At 45.8% G+C, this 15,120-nt stretch overlaps 1 protein-coding gene and 1 long non-coding RNA gene across 3 annotated transcripts in view; one reads left to right on the forward strand and one right to left on the reverse strand.

Annotated features, from left to right (window-relative positions):
- Slc31a2 (solute carrier family 31 member 2) overlaps nt 1–15,120 on the forward strand; it is a 58,410-nt gene that overhangs the window by 19,472 nt on the left and 23,818 nt on the right. The window contains exon 4 of one of the 2 annotated variants that reach the window (XM_076564317.1): nt 6,374–6,465. The gene's annotated coding sequence lies outside the window, so the exon portion shown is untranslated. Of the gene's footprint in view, nt 1–6,373; nt 6,466–9,675; nt 9,695–15,120 lie in introns of those variants that run through there. The other variant, XM_006979527.4, reaches the window with a different exon arrangement.
- LOC121827255 (uncharacterized) lies at nt 78–6,056 on the reverse strand. The gene is made up of 3 exons (XR_013049143.1): nt 5,979–6,056; nt 2,501–2,573; nt 78–201 (listed from the first exon to the last, which is right to left on the reverse strand). It is a non-coding gene; the product is annotated as an uncharacterized LOC121827255 (long non-coding RNA).

Consider the following 15,120-nt stretch of genomic DNA (forward strand, 5'->3'; position numbering starts at 1 on the left):
CGCCTGGAACTCATGGAAATCTTCCTGTTTCTGTTTCCCAAGTGCTGCGATCATAGGCATGAGACATCACACACAGCTTTATACCCTTTGCTTTATTATTCTGGATGATTTTTCATCTTTAGTCTTGGAAACACTGAACCATTCAACAGCCTGAGTTCACTACACTGTCCAGTAGCTTCTGTGGTGTCGTTCAGTGTCGTCCTAATAGCCAGTAAGCAACATGGGGAAAAAACATCAGCAGTCAGTAATCATTTTCCCCCATTTGCTAAGTCATCAGTTTATCTATACCCTTCAAGAATACAAGAAAAGGGCACACTGTCAGGAATTATAAAGCTTTTCTTGCTGATCTTCCTGGCCAGGGTTTGGTCATGGGAACCTTGTCCCCAGTGCTGATTCATGTAGCTCCCCTGAATCTATTCAACAGAATTTATTGAGCATCTAATGTGACATCTTACTCAAGGAGGACAGGTGGCCCACTCTGAAGGAGGCCTACAGTACCACAGAAGAGGAACACACAGCAAGCTGTAGAAGCTGTGGTGGGATGTGTGGGAGGTATCATGGCAGGGAGTGAGGGCAGAGGAGAGTGTGTCAATTACATTGGAAACTGTTCCCAGAACTTCTTCCTGGAGGATTTACTGTTTTTAAGCTTTGCCTAGAGAAAGCCAATATCCTTGATCCACCCTTGACATCCACAATATTTTTCACTGTGTGACACTTAGCAAAGGAACCTCTGATCTGCTACCATCTGGTGTGTTAGGACCATATAGCAGAGTGGTACAGGCTACTTTGGGGACAAATTCACAGTGTTGTCCTCACAAGGCATACACTTCAGGTCAAAGGAAGCAGGGGGAAGGCATGCTCTTGCCTTCCACCTTTGCTGAAAGGGTTCCTTTGACCCGATTAATCTGACTAGTCAGGGTCTCGGGAGCTGTCCACGGTGCTGATCTCATCAAGGCTGGATTGAGCCTTCCTGAAATTGCCTGTGTCCTTGTACTAGGGGGTGAACCTACGGCTCACCGTAGTCTAACTCAACACATTTTCAATCCCTAAATACTTTCTGAGTACACCCTAGGAACTGAGATTCTGTGGGATTACTAATATAAAACAGAAGGGACTATATATATAGCATGGAGGTCCCTAGGACGACTGTGGCTTATAATAAATTTCAGTTTTACTCAATTACTGAAAAAAAATTGCCAAGCAAATGGAAACACATGAACTATGAGCCAAAGGCTGAGGGGCCCCCAGCTGGATCAGGCCCTCTGAATAGGTGAGAGAGTTAATTGGCTTGATCAGTTTGGGAGGCAACTAGGCAGTGGGACCAAGTCCTGTGCTCATTGCATGAGTTGGCTGTTTGGAACCTGGAGCTTATGCAGGGACACTTGGCTCAGTCTGGGAGGAAGGGACTGGACCTCCCTGGACTGAGTCTACCAGGTTGATCGCAGTCCTTGGGGGAGGACTTGTCCTGGAGGAGGTGGGAATGGAGGGTAGGCTGGGGGTAAGGGGAGGGGGTGGGAGGGGGGAGAATAGGGGAACCCATGGCTGATATGTAGAACTGAATGGTATTGTAAAATAAAATATATATATATATATATATATATATATATATATATATATATATATATATATATATATATATACAGAAGGGAATAGACAGAATAGTGACAGGAAAGCAATTAGGAAGAGAAAACATGATGAGAAGTGAGAAAGTTACCACCTTTTACAGTTTGGATCTGGTGTCCCCTGCAGTTTCATGTGTTTGAACATATGGTCCCCAATCCAGATTCAGCCACTATGCCTTCCCCACCACAATGGGCCCTCCACCCTGAGATTGCTTTAGATAGGCATTTTGTCATAGCAGTGAGAAAGGCAACCAACTGACTATGCGGATGTATGCAATTTTCATGCAAATATACATGTTCAGGTAAAACACACATTGTAGATCTTTTTTTTTTTTTCACATTCTAGATCTTTACGTGAAGAGAGAAATGACATCTTCAGCAACAAAGGGGTACAAAACAAATTTCCTTTGGCTAATCTGAAAGAATCAAGCCAATGTTCATTGGACTCTCAAGGAAACGAATGCTGTGAGACATCCATCTGAACAAACTCACAATATAGTACCATGACACAATGACAATAAATATGGCTCTGCTGCTCAGTCAAGTGTTTTTATCATAGTATAACTGAAGATGACTTTCTCATCTGTAAAGATTCATGGGAACCTAATAATCTAAAGAAAACTGTGCTAGATTACCTCAGTACCACCACCTTATATACTAAAGAGTGAAACAGTGGACAAAATTTGTTTTCAGAACTAGTAATAAGTCCTTTTTACATATCTTTCCTTTAACCTCTTAAATATCTTGAGTACCACCTTCAGAGTTAACCCCGGCCAGGGAGCTGTAGAAACTCCAGAAGGAAAGGAGAAGTTCCTGGACCATGGGTCCACTCTGCAGGAGAGGAAGGCATAAACCTCTGGGTGCATCTTCTTCCTTACCTGGAGTGGGGGGAGGAACTCCAATTGAGAGAGCCAATGTGAATCTTCCTCATTTGCCCTTGAACAAGAGACTCTTTTAAAAGGGGAGGTGGAGGAGAAGAAGGAAGAAGAAAAAGAAGGAGGAGGAGAATAAGAATAAGAGGAGGAAGAGGAAATGTTGCTTTCAGAATTAGCAAAAATGGGCGTTTTCCTCCCTTGACTGCCTGATTAATGCTTGAAGTCCAGCTTAAACACAGAGACAGCATCACATCAGGAAACATCTCCCCATTCCTCCCTCTTCCTCCCAAGATGCAGTTGTCCTCTATTTCTTAATACTCTAATCCATTGTTCCTGTCTTGGTGGATTACAGTATAACTGATTTTACGTGACACTGCAGAGGAGAACAGAAAACACAGTGTAGCTGCTTTTGTACCTGCACTGTCTGGTGCAGTACAAGCCATGCAGCAATCTCAATGTGCCATTGAGTCCCAGTGGCTCCTTGCCCTTGTGTGTCTGTGTCCATGTGGCTGGGTAGGAGTATACACACTGTTCCTCAGAACAAGGCAAGAAAAAGTTAACCACTGCTGGGCTCTGTGTTAGGCTGCTAAGCTCTGGTGGTAGGGGGGCTTTAGATCATATTCTCTCTGCTGAGATTCTGTGGTCTAGAGAGAAATGTAGAGGTTAAAATGCTGTGGGGTCAGGAATGTGAGGTGTTGGTGCTGAGTTGGACATATCTGGGCCTGAGTGTCCATGTGGGTACTGTTGCTCATGGAGCACTTGCATGGCCTAGACATCCAGAAAAGCCATCCTGCTTCCTAGTGAGCTGCTGAAATCTGCCAGGGCTTTTGAGGTTTGTTCCTTTGCCAGAATGAAATGCCTGGCTGGGGATCCAATCATTCTTGTGGGAGTCAGGGACTTCATGCATTATTGGCCCCAGTCTGGCCCTAACACCCAACTGTAGTGTCCAATGGTGTTATTTGCCAAGTGTGGTTATATTTCCCATCCATGACCCTCCAGTTTTGATAGAAAATGTTTTAAATGTAAGAATGATGCATCTGCATGGGGTCCCCTTCTTCACTATGAAATTTGTGACCTTCAGCTAGCCATTTGTCCTCTGGCTATGAAACCATAGAAACGAGGACCATACATAACTTGCTCACTGCTGAATTCTATTTACTTAGCACTGAATTTGGCATATAGACATACTCCATAGAGTCAGGGTTTGTGTGATGGATAATATTGATTGTCATCCTAGAATCACCTTGAAGACAAACCTCTGGGTGTATCTGTGGAGCAGTTTCTAGGTAGGGTTAATTGAGGTGGGGAGACTAAACATTGCAGCTCAGAGGGAAAGGTATTCTGGCAGTCAAGAGCCAAGGAACACCACAAAGTCACCATAAGCGTAGCAGTTTACAGCCCTGCACCAGGGAAAGGTTTCCTCAGTGCAAGTGTAAGAACTCAGCTCCATCAGGGGAGGGGAGGGTTTCCCCAGGGAAGTTGTAACAGCTCTGCTCCTCTCTGCCCTGCTCCAGGGAAGTGTTACAGCCCTGCTCAGGTCTCCCCCACCCCAGTGTAACTGTAACGTAACAACTCTGCTCTGCTAGGGGAATATTTCCCCAGCCAAAGTGTTACAGTTCTGCTCTGCTCCAGCTCCAGCAAAAGCTGTTACAGCAGGGATCTCCTCAGGGAAAAATGTCACACTGCACAACAAACCTCAGTCAAGGAAACATCTAGGAAGGTGGCTGCCTTGGGTGAGAAACAGCAGCAAACTGAGCAGGGTACAGAACTTACACAGGGTTTTGTTGGGAGCTGTGCAGCCAAATCTTGGATCAGCATATGACTACCTGTCCAACCAGTTTCCTTGTGGCAAGGCACCTGTGGAAACAGACTCTCACTTGGCAAGGACAGGACAGCATAGGAATTTGCAAATTTCATGCAGCTTGCAGGCTCTTTTCTCTCTCATTATATTGGTGATTCTTTGGGTGGTTTTTTAGTTTTATTTTATCAGTCACACATGCAATAGCTGTAATTTTCCCTGATAATTTTGCTCTTTCTCAAATATTTTCCCCTAAGATTCAACAGGGGGCTAATAATTCTCAAATCTCTTATCTGGAGTTACTAACTATAACTCCCAATCCTGGGAACTTTTCTGACTCAAGAGAAACAGTTAGGTGCATATGAGAAAACAACACTTGGAACATTAACCACATCTCACAGTTCTGGAAAGGAGACTAAGGCATGCATACATAGACTAGGGGGAAAGCCTCAGGAATACACATATAGTGACAGCTGTTGAGAGTAAGTTCCCTGGACACCAAGCATGGAATCATTGGTAGGATCTGGTATGCTCCAAGAGGAAAAAATACAATGCAAAATGTGGGGTGGATAGATCCATCTTTACCATACATAGGAGCTTATATTGGTGGGAGAAGCATGGTATAGTGAAATGGGAAGAGAGCGCTTTGTCAGGGTCTGCCTTTATCACAGGACCCTCTTGTAGAAAAGAGAACTGTATAAAAGCATATCTTGCAGACAAGAAAGAATTGTCTGGGTTTGAATATTGTCCTCAAAGCATTGTGCCCATGTCTATTACTTTTAACTTTGTAACCACAAGTGGCTGCCAGCTGACATAAATGCTTCAAGAGCAGAATGTTCTTGATATTTAGTTAAGACTGCAAAATGCTGAACTCTATGTCTAGAATAAGGTTATGAAGGGGGTGGGAAAGTGTATTTGGGGAAGCATAAAGGGGAACAATGGTCATAATGATCACAATGTATTCCTTAAATTATGATGTATTTCTTAAAGTCAAAAATAGAAACCAATAATAAAGCTGTTCATGTAACCCTGGTAAGAAAAACTCTTTAAGTATAAATAAAGATGGCCTGAGCTATTCAGGGCCACTTGAGTGCAATCCGCTCGGTGGTCAGAAGTTTTCCTTGCACCGATGCCCCTTCCCCAACTTAGGACCTGAACCCAAGCCAAGACCGGACCCTGGCAGGGTTCCTTGGGAGGCAGAGCATTCCAGGGTGGCTCAGGGAGCTCAGGGACTGGTGGGATTCTGTGCTCAGGGATTGGTGAGTTTTCATGCTCAGGGACCTCAGTGGTTGGTGGAATTCTATAGCCTGACTCAGGGGCAAACTCAGGGATTGGTGAGATTTTCAAGCCCTGGTCCTGGGGTCAAGTCAGGGTCAGGGTGTTTTTTGCCTTGGCCCTTTTCACTCGACAGAGACCCACGCTAACAATACATAGCACTATTCTTTGGGCTGGGGTTCCAGACTGTATAGAAAGGAGAAAGTAGGTGGAGCATCAGCATTCATCTTTCTCTGCTTTCTTGACTGGGTATGACAGGGCCAGCTGCCTCACACTCCGGACACCATGTCTTCCCTGCTCTGTTGGACTGCACCATCAAACCGTGAGCCAGAATAAACCGCTCTTGTCAGGTGTAGTGATGAGAAAAGTAACTGGTACCGTTTGGCAGTTTGGATATGAATGGCTTACCCGGGTGGGGCCTAGTTAGAGGACGCAGGTCACCAGGAACATGTTCTGGCCAGTGTTATCCTGTTCATGTTGCCCCCCTTTCAGCCGCACCCCCCCTTCATCCTCCACCACATAGCCCCAATGCCACAGTATGCTACCCAAGCCCCTGTTGCCAAGCAACCGCGGATTGTCTAAACCCTCTGAAATGCTGAGCAAATAAATCATTCCTCTCTTCAAGTCATGTCAGGCATTCCGTCACAGTGATACAATGTCTGACTAACACATAAGTATTCTTCAAGAATGTGAAGATGTCTTGTCTACTTTAAAATGCTATTTTGGACATGAAAGACACTTATAAAATGGAGTAGGCTCAGTGTGGATACAATACCATTTAGTCTTTTCCTTTTCGCTACTAGGGATACTCTTATACATCAAAGGCTGTTCAGATGTTCCTTGAATCCTGCAAAGAAGAACAGAGGTTTCTCCTCTGTTGGTAAGGCTTGCTCAGGTGAGTACTGCATGTCTAAAGTCTGTGCTCTGTTACTATGAAGAGACACCACGACCATGGCAATTATTATAAGAGAAAGCATTGACTTGGGAACTGACTTACAGTGTCAGAAGTTGAGTTCATTATCATCATGGCGGGAAGCATGGCGGGCATGCAAGTGACACCAATGCAGTAGCTGAGAACTGCATCCTGAACTGTAGGCAGAGAGAGACTTGAGGCTTGGCATGGGCTTTTGAAAGCTCAAAGCGTACCCTGAGTAACACATTTCCTCCAACAAGGCCACACCTCCTAATCCTTCTAATGCTCTGAGTTACACTCCCTGGTGACTAAGTACTCGCATTATGAGCCTGTGGGGGCCGTTCTTATTCAAACCACTACAGTGATTGATGCTCTAGAGGCCAATTTGACAGAGAGCAAATTCTGTGACCTGGGAGTCAGGGAACCTGTTCTGTTGTCAGGAAGCAGAAATAGTGTGAGCAGGCCAAGCCACTGGCTCTGGGGCCCTTCTCACTGTCCCCCCCTCCAGGATTCTCTCTCAGAATCCCCAAAGAAAGCTGAAGTAGCAGCTTTCTCTTAAGTATTTCTCATGCACATCTCCATAGCTCCGATCTCCACGGACATGAGTGCACTGGACCCCTAAGCAACACAGCATTGGCTGAAGCTGATCATGTTTTGTTTCCCTTGATGTAAAAGAAGAGATAGCTGGTGTCATAACTGGAACAGGTACGGTCAGCAGCAGCCCGGGACGAGAGGCAAAACTCGGGTCTCAGAGCAAGCACTGAAGGTTAGAAGCCCCTGGAGACTGGTCTCTCAAGGCTGTGTGACCCGATAAGTCACTTAGCCCTTCAGAACATCATCTTTGAGAGGGTCAGTGTCTTAGGGTTTGTTTTTATTGCTGTGAGAAGACACCATGACCATAGCAAGTCTTATAAAGAAAACATTTAATTGAGGGAGCTCTGCTGTGGGATGTCTTTCCGTATGATGTGAATATGTGTTGCTCTGATTGGTTGATAAATAAAGCTACATTGGCTTCTGGCAGGGCAGAATGGAGCCAGGCAAGAAAATCCAAGAGAGATAGAAAAAAGGAGAGTGGGGCAGATGCTGCTAGCTGATTTCAGGAGAGGCAAGATGTAAAGTACTGGTAAGCTGCAAGCCATGTGGCAAGGTATAGATTTATAGAAATGGGTTAATTTAAGATATAAGAGCTAGCTAGCAAGAAGCCTGCTATGGTCATAGTTTGAAAATAATATAAGCCTCTGTGTGTTGACTTGAGTCTGAGCGGCTGCAGGACCAGGTGGGACACAGAAAAACTTCCAACTACAGAGCTCGCTTACAGTTTCAGAGGTTCAGTCCATTATCATCACGACAAGGAGCACGATGGAGTGTAGGCAGACATGTTGCTGGAGAAGGAGCTGAGACTCCTACATCTTGCAGGCAACAGAAGTCGACTGGGCGGTATCCTGAGCATAGGAAATCTCAAAACCCACCCCCACCGTGACACACTTCCTCCAACAAAGCCACACCTTCTCCTAATAGTGTCACTCCCTAGGGGATGATGGGGCCAGTTACACTGAAACTACCAGTCAGTAAGGGGGCACATGTACAGAGTGTCTCCTTATTAGAGAATTGCTTTTGGGGTGCACCTGAAGAGTGGCTCAGCAGTTAGGAGTCGTTGCTGCTCACATAGAGGATCCAGGTTTACAGGCAGCACCCACATGACTGTGAATTCAGTTCCAGGGGATCCCGCACACTCTTCTGGCTTTCATGGGCCAGGCACACACATGGTGCGTACATACACATATAAGCAAAACACTCATACACATAAGAATAAGTAAATCTTTAAAAAATACATTGTCGGAGTCAGGCATGGTGTTCATGCCTTTAATCCCAGCACTTGAGAAGCAGAGGCTGGAGATCTCTGTGTTTGAGCCCAGCCTGGTCTACACAGCAAAGTCCAGGCCATCTAGGGCTACATATTAAGATCCTGTCTTAAAAAAAAAATTTAGATTCTAATTATTTCCTTCTCCCCTTGTTGTAAAGCTCATTTTTCCAGAAGGAAACTGGTAGGATGTCGCTCTTCTGTGTGGAGGTTTATTAAAGCAGTTCCCCTAAACACTGAGATTATTTGTCTCCTTTTCACAGAGACTTTGGATACAGTGTTGTTTATTATTTTCTTCCATCAATTTACTGAAACTATAGAGAAATGTTCCTGTGCACATGGACATAAAACATTTCCTTTATAATATCTGTGGCTGTCTGACGTCCAGAAATCCATGGACCCGAGGTTTTCAACATCTAGAAAAGCAATGTTTGGACTCCAAGGCATCTCCGAAGCCAGCTGATGCTTCTCCCCAACAGCAGGGCTGTTCCATTCAGTCCTGTCAGAGCTAACTAGCCAGGCAGAGTCCATACCTCTCAACACCTCTCCTTCACTCTCGTTGTACCTCAACTGTGGCAGCCTGTGTTGACCCCTGGGCAGTGCCAGTGTATGTGGTAATAAATGGAATAGAGAGCAACTGGGGGCAGGTGGCCATTTTCTGGTGGTACATTGGGGCTGGCTGGCAGCTAGCCTCTGTTGGCAGGTGCTGCTGGGACTTTAACAAGCCTGGTCCTCAGATTGCAGAACAATGCTCCTCCCTCCCTCTGCTGTGACTCAGCACTGGGGCCACCTGCAGAGCAGACTTCCAGAGGGTTAGACTTGAGGAGACAGGCTGCCTGCCTCCTGGGCCGGAATGCAGGCTGATAGCAGGCCACCAGCCACTTCAAAATATCAGAGAAGGCAAGTTGTAGGGACTCACCTAGTGGCTTCTTTCACTTATGGTAACAAGTGTTCTGTTCAGTTCCCATACTGGAAGTGGTCCCCTTCAGCTTCTGAAAATTGGGACCCAAGGTACCTGCCCCCAACACTCTGGTGTCCCAGTAGAGATACAGATCACATACTGGGTCAGAGCCCAGAAAGTAAGATACTTAAAGAAGTAGTCCTCAACCCGTGGGTTGCGACTCTCGCTGTAGAACAATCTTTCCACAGGGGTCACATATCAGATGTCCTGCGTAGCAGAAGTTTACATTGTGACTCATAACAGTAGCAAAATTTTAGTTATGAAGTAGCAGTGAAAATAGTTCTATGGTTGGGGGGTCACCACAGCATGAGGAGCTGTATTAAAGGGTTGCAGCCTTAAAAAGGTTGAGAGCCACTGTTTTAAGGGGAACAGTCTCAGCAGGTCAAGATGTAAGTACAGTGTCTGGTCTATGTCTTCTAACTATTCCATTCGATTCACTTTTTGTGAGGCCTATGGAGTGGATACGAATATTCAGAATCTTGACCCAGTGTCAAGATTTTACCCAGTGTAAAACAGTGGGCTCTCCATGGACTTCTCTGTCACGGGGTAAAACTGAGCATGCCACATTTGGGGAACCAAGGGATCTTACCTATGAAGTACGTTTGTGATGAGTTTCTATACCTCTCCATGAAAAAGTAATGAGAAGAATTCACCTAGCTTTCTTTTTTTGTTGATGTTTTTGTTTGTTTGTTTTTTGTTTTTTGTTTTTGTTTTTCGAGACAGGGTTTCTCGTGTAGTTTTGACCTTTCCTGGAATTCACTCTCTAGCCCAGGCTGGCCTCGAACTCACAGAGATCTGCTGTGGGATGTTCTGTATGTCCTGTGGGAGCCCTTCTTGGGTTCTTTGTGGCGTTACCCAGCAGATCCGCATAGAGGATGATTAGGACCATGGGCCTGAGTGCAGGTGTCTGAGATGGTCTACACTTGGCTGTGCTGGGGGATGGTCTGTATGTCAAGTTGTTCTGATTGATCAATAAATAAAACCTGATCGGCTGTGGCTAGGCAGGAAGGATAGGCGGGACTAACAGAGAGGAGAAATAAAAGGACAGGAAGGCAGAAGGACTGGCTGCAGCCGCCGCCATGACCAGCAGCATGTGAAGATGCTGGTAAGCCACCAGCCACGTGGCAAGGTATAGATTTATGGAAATGGACTAATTTAAGCTATAAGCACAGTTAGCAAGAAGCCTGCCACGGCTATACAGTTTGTAAGCAATATAAGTCTCTGTGTTTACTTGGTTGGGTCTGAGCGGCTGTGGGACTGGCGAGTGACAAAGATTTGTCCCTGTGGGCAAGGCGGAAAACTCTAGCAACAGAGATCCACCTGCCTCTGCCTCCTGAGTGCTGGGATTAAAGTTGTGTGCCACCACCACTGCCGGGCTCGACCTAGCTTTCAAGGGTTGGTTGGGCAAGAAAGACTTGCAGCTAAAATGCTGTGTTTTACAGGATTTTTGCAAAGAAACAAGTAGATTCCATGTTTCCTTTCAAAATGGGACCCTCCTAAGAAGTGGGTCACGGGTGTCCACGCTGTCTTCTTGTAAAGCCCGACAGTATCAGTTGGGCTAGCTGACGTCCTAAGGACGGCTTTGCACAGAAGTTTCCCTCGTGGGAAAGGGCCTCTCTGTGTCACCTGGAAGCCTGACAGTTCAAAGGCAGCCGGTTCCAGCTGGCATCCCATCCAGCTGTCTGGCTCACACTGCCCATTGCCCCAGCCACCCATGCGGGTCTGAGAGACCACATATTGTGTTCCAGGAAGTTTGTGCAGGACCACACTGCAGCTCTTTGCAACGAGTCCTCTCGGGGAACAGTGGGGTGAGGCAAGGACAGCCTAATAAATTGCCTTGCTTTGGCCTTCCCCTTCCTTGTGGGATTTTTCCTCAAGTGCCCTTCAGAATGAGCACTGACTGGCTCCACCTAGTGGCCAATTCCCATTAAGAAAACAAAACAAAAACTGATGTGGCTTCTCACCAGACCAGCACTTGACTACCTAGTAAGGTAGTCATTAGTTGCATGTGACTCTCAGTTACCTTAAATGTGGCTAGCCCAAACTGAGCTACGCCATCAAGGTAAAAATGTGTTGTATTTTAAAGGCCTATTAAAAATAACTGTATCAGCGTACTCTATAATTTTATATCAATTACATGACTAATGGTGTTTTGGCTACATTAGTGACACAATACGTTAATTTCACCTGTCTCCCCTCACTGTGTGTGTGTGTGTGTGTGTGTGTGTGTGTGTGTGTGTGTGTGTGTGTGTGTGTGTGTGTGTGCTGGTGTTTCACCCTTGTGGGCACATGTGGAGGCCAGAGGCTGGCATGGGGATGTCTCCCTCAGTCATTTCTCCATCTTACCTTTGAGATAGGTTTTTCATTGGACCTGGAAGCTCCTGGCTGCTGCGGAACTCCCAGAATCCACCTGGCTCTGACCCCAGCACTGAGGTCACAGGCACACAAGGACGACACACGCAGCTTTTGTGTTTTACAGGGGTGTTGGTGAGCTGAACTGAGGTCACCGTGCTTGCATTTTAATCACCGATCCATCTTCCCAGCCCTCCTCTCTTAGTTTTTAAATGTGACTCCTAGGCTGGGCAGTGGGGGCGCACACCTTTAATCCCAACACTCAGGAGGCAGAGCCAGGCGGGTCTCTGTGAGTTTGAGGTCAGCCTGGTTCACAGAGTGAGATCTAGGACAGGGTACCAAAGCTACACAGAGAAACCCTGTCTCAAAAAACAAAACAAAAAAAGGGATTCCTAGAAAACTTAAAATATGTGTCATTCGAACATGTGGTTCATGTTCAAATTATTTCTACTGGACAGCACAGCTCAGATAGAATAAATGTGATTTCACATATTTCTGAATACACATATTTAGAATCCTCTCCACATCAGGATTAAGGTGAGGAGGTCCAGATTTTGCTTGTGTTGGTTCCTCAGGGTCTGCAGGAATTCCTTTACACCCCTCCCTACATGTGGGTAGGGACCCCAGAATCCTGCAATTCAGAGTCTCTTGTGTAATAGAACAACTACCCCGACCCTCAAAGCACAGCTCCCCCCTCCCGGCTGAATGCAGCAGAAACAGGGAGGCCTGAAAAGAGCTCGGGTCTCTGTGGGAAGGCAAAGGGAGACCGCTCTCCAGGGCTGCACACTGGTGTCTCCCAGTAGCTTACTCAAAGTCCTCATCCTTTACCTTTAAATTGCTAGATGTTTCTATGTATTTTTACACCTAGTGAGTTATGATTGAAATGCAATGAGCTGCCAGTTTCAAGCCTCTAACTTTCACATACACTTCTGTGATTACACATGGCTACACTCCAGACTCTTGCACCAAAACAGCCTATTTTATGGGTCTAGGACTTTAAGATTAGAAAGCAGTGGAGACTTCACGCTTTTTGTTTCCTCTTAATCATTTCCAACTGACACTCAACACAGAGGTACAGAAGGTTGTTGTTGTTGTTGTTGTTGTTGTTGTTATTTAATGCCCACCATTGTTCTACATGCTTTTTTCTTTTTTTTAAAAGATTTATTTATTTATTATGTACACAGAAGAGGGCACCAGATCTCATTAAAGATGTTTGTGAGCCACCGTGTGGGTGCTGGGAAATGAACTTAGGACCTCTAGAAGAGCAGTCAGTGGGTGCTGGGAATTGAACTTAGGACCTCTGAGCCACCTCTCCAGCCTTTTTTTTTTTTTTTTTTCAGAGCTGAGGACCGAACCCAGGGCCTTGCGCTCTACCTCTGAGCTAAATCCCCAACCCCTACGTGGTTCTTTATATCAAAATCCTACAACAGTCCCAGGGAATGTGTGTTCTGTCATCATTCATTTTACAATCGAGAAAATAGGGTTTCAGTGGCTCACCACAGTTCACATAACCAGCAGGCAGAGGCAGGATTCACACCCTGGCAAAGGAGCGATGCCCCAGGAGTGATACGGTATTCTCCTCTACACATGGAGCCCCTGATGTCTAGGGAAGAGCTAGCCTGTCAAGAGTGAGCCAGCTGGCAATGTAACAGGGCCGCAGACCTTAGCACAACTGACTCCATGATGGAAGTGCCATTCAGGAGGTACAGCTCAGCACGTAGACAGCACCGCCTGCCAAAACAAAAACAAAGACCCGATCCATCAAAGTCCATACCGTTCTGGGAAAGTCTCTAAATGTACTAACCTTGCTATTCGGCTTCTGTAGCTCCTCTTCTGGCTAACTGTTCTTGTTAACTGCGGTATGTCAACCAGAACATGTTTGTTTTGTGTTTAAAAGCTCACATTGACACAGACCTCGGCTGCATCAGGGCCCAGATATCACCATGATACTGAGTGGCAGTCAAGCCACCCACCTCAGCCCGCTCCTCACCACTTTCATTCATTCCTCCAGCTATGCCTCTGTCTACAGGAAATGAACCGTCTGGCTCTCTCTCTCTCTCCTATAACACACTGTACAATTTACTCACCATAACAGTGCCCCATCCTCCCCATGCTTTCCGGGCGGCCCATGTTTTCTCCTCCAGGAGCAGGTCTGCATGAGGGTCTCTTTGCCCTGCTCAGTGTGTGCTCTCTGTTTAGAACAAATGACTTTAGGTGGATTTATACTAATTTTTGTCTTTTAATATAAATATTCTCTAAATAGCGTTTCTGTAAATGACGTTATAGTTTCTTAACTGCTTTAAACAGTATACTCACATATGGTAGCATGTGCCTTTTCCCCCAACACTCAGGAAGCGAAGGCAGAAGAGTCAAAAGTTCAAGAATATCCTCGGCTACTTTGCAATTTCATGGCTAGCCTAGGATACACAAGCTACCCCGTTTCTACACACATACACACACACACACACACACACTTATATGTATGTTTATATAAGGCCCTTTTTATATACTAAGAACATATATGAAAAATAACCATAAATTAGATCAGCTTAAAAATAGTGTTCAACTCATAGTTTTGTGCACTTAGCATTTAAAGATAAACTCTTGGACTGGAGAGACAGCCCAGTGGTTAAGAGCATGTACCGCTCTTCCGGAGGACCCAAGTTTGGTTCCCATCACCAACACTGGACTGCTCACAACGGCCTGTGATTCCAGCTCCAGGGGATTCCAGTGCTGCTCCGGTCTCCTTGAGTACTTGTGTTCATGTGTACACAAACACACAATTAAAAGTAGTAAGAATAGAGCTGAAAAATAAAGAAAAGCTCTCGATAAAGATGAGCCATTATGTGGGTGCTGTCTGCACCCTCCTTTCCTGTCTGTTTCAGATGTCGTAGTTTTTGACAGAACTGCCCAGGTAGCTTGTTCATATTTAACTGCAGTTGTTGAAGAAGAATGGGTTGGTTGCAGGCAACAGTGACATACGTCTTTAATCTCAGAACTTGAGAGGCAGAGCCAGGCAGATCTCTGAGTTCAAGGCCACCTTGCAGTGCGAGTTCCGGGACAGCCAGGGCTACACAGAGAAGCCACGTCTGGAAAACAAACCAACAACAATAAAAAAACAGAATGGGTTGGCTGACGATTTGAGAACCAGGTGTGGTGGCGCCATTCTGCAAACCTAGCACTTGGCAAGCAGAGGCAGGAGTAAGTTTGAGGTCAGCCTTGGCTACGTGAAACTCCATCTCAAAACAACAATGACAGCAGCAATAAAATGATGATGATGATGATGATGATGATGATTAGTGAAGGCTGAAAGTGGTGACATCCTTGGAAGGTCGAAGGTCATTGCTGCATGGAGAACGGTTCTTCCAGACGTAGGACAGGGGGCCTGGCAGTCTCCTCTTGCCCTGCTGGCTGCAGTGGAAAAGGGCATCCAGACCCAGCTGGCAGTTCACAAAGAACTAGT

Source organism: Peromyscus maniculatus, chromosome 2 (genome assembly GCF_049852395.1).
Source record: "Peromyscus maniculatus bairdii isolate BWxNUB_F1_BW_parent chromosome 2, HU_Pman_BW_mat_3.1, whole genome shotgun sequence".
Lineage (NCBI taxonomy): Eukaryota > Metazoa > Chordata > Mammalia > Rodentia > Cricetidae > Peromyscus > Peromyscus maniculatus.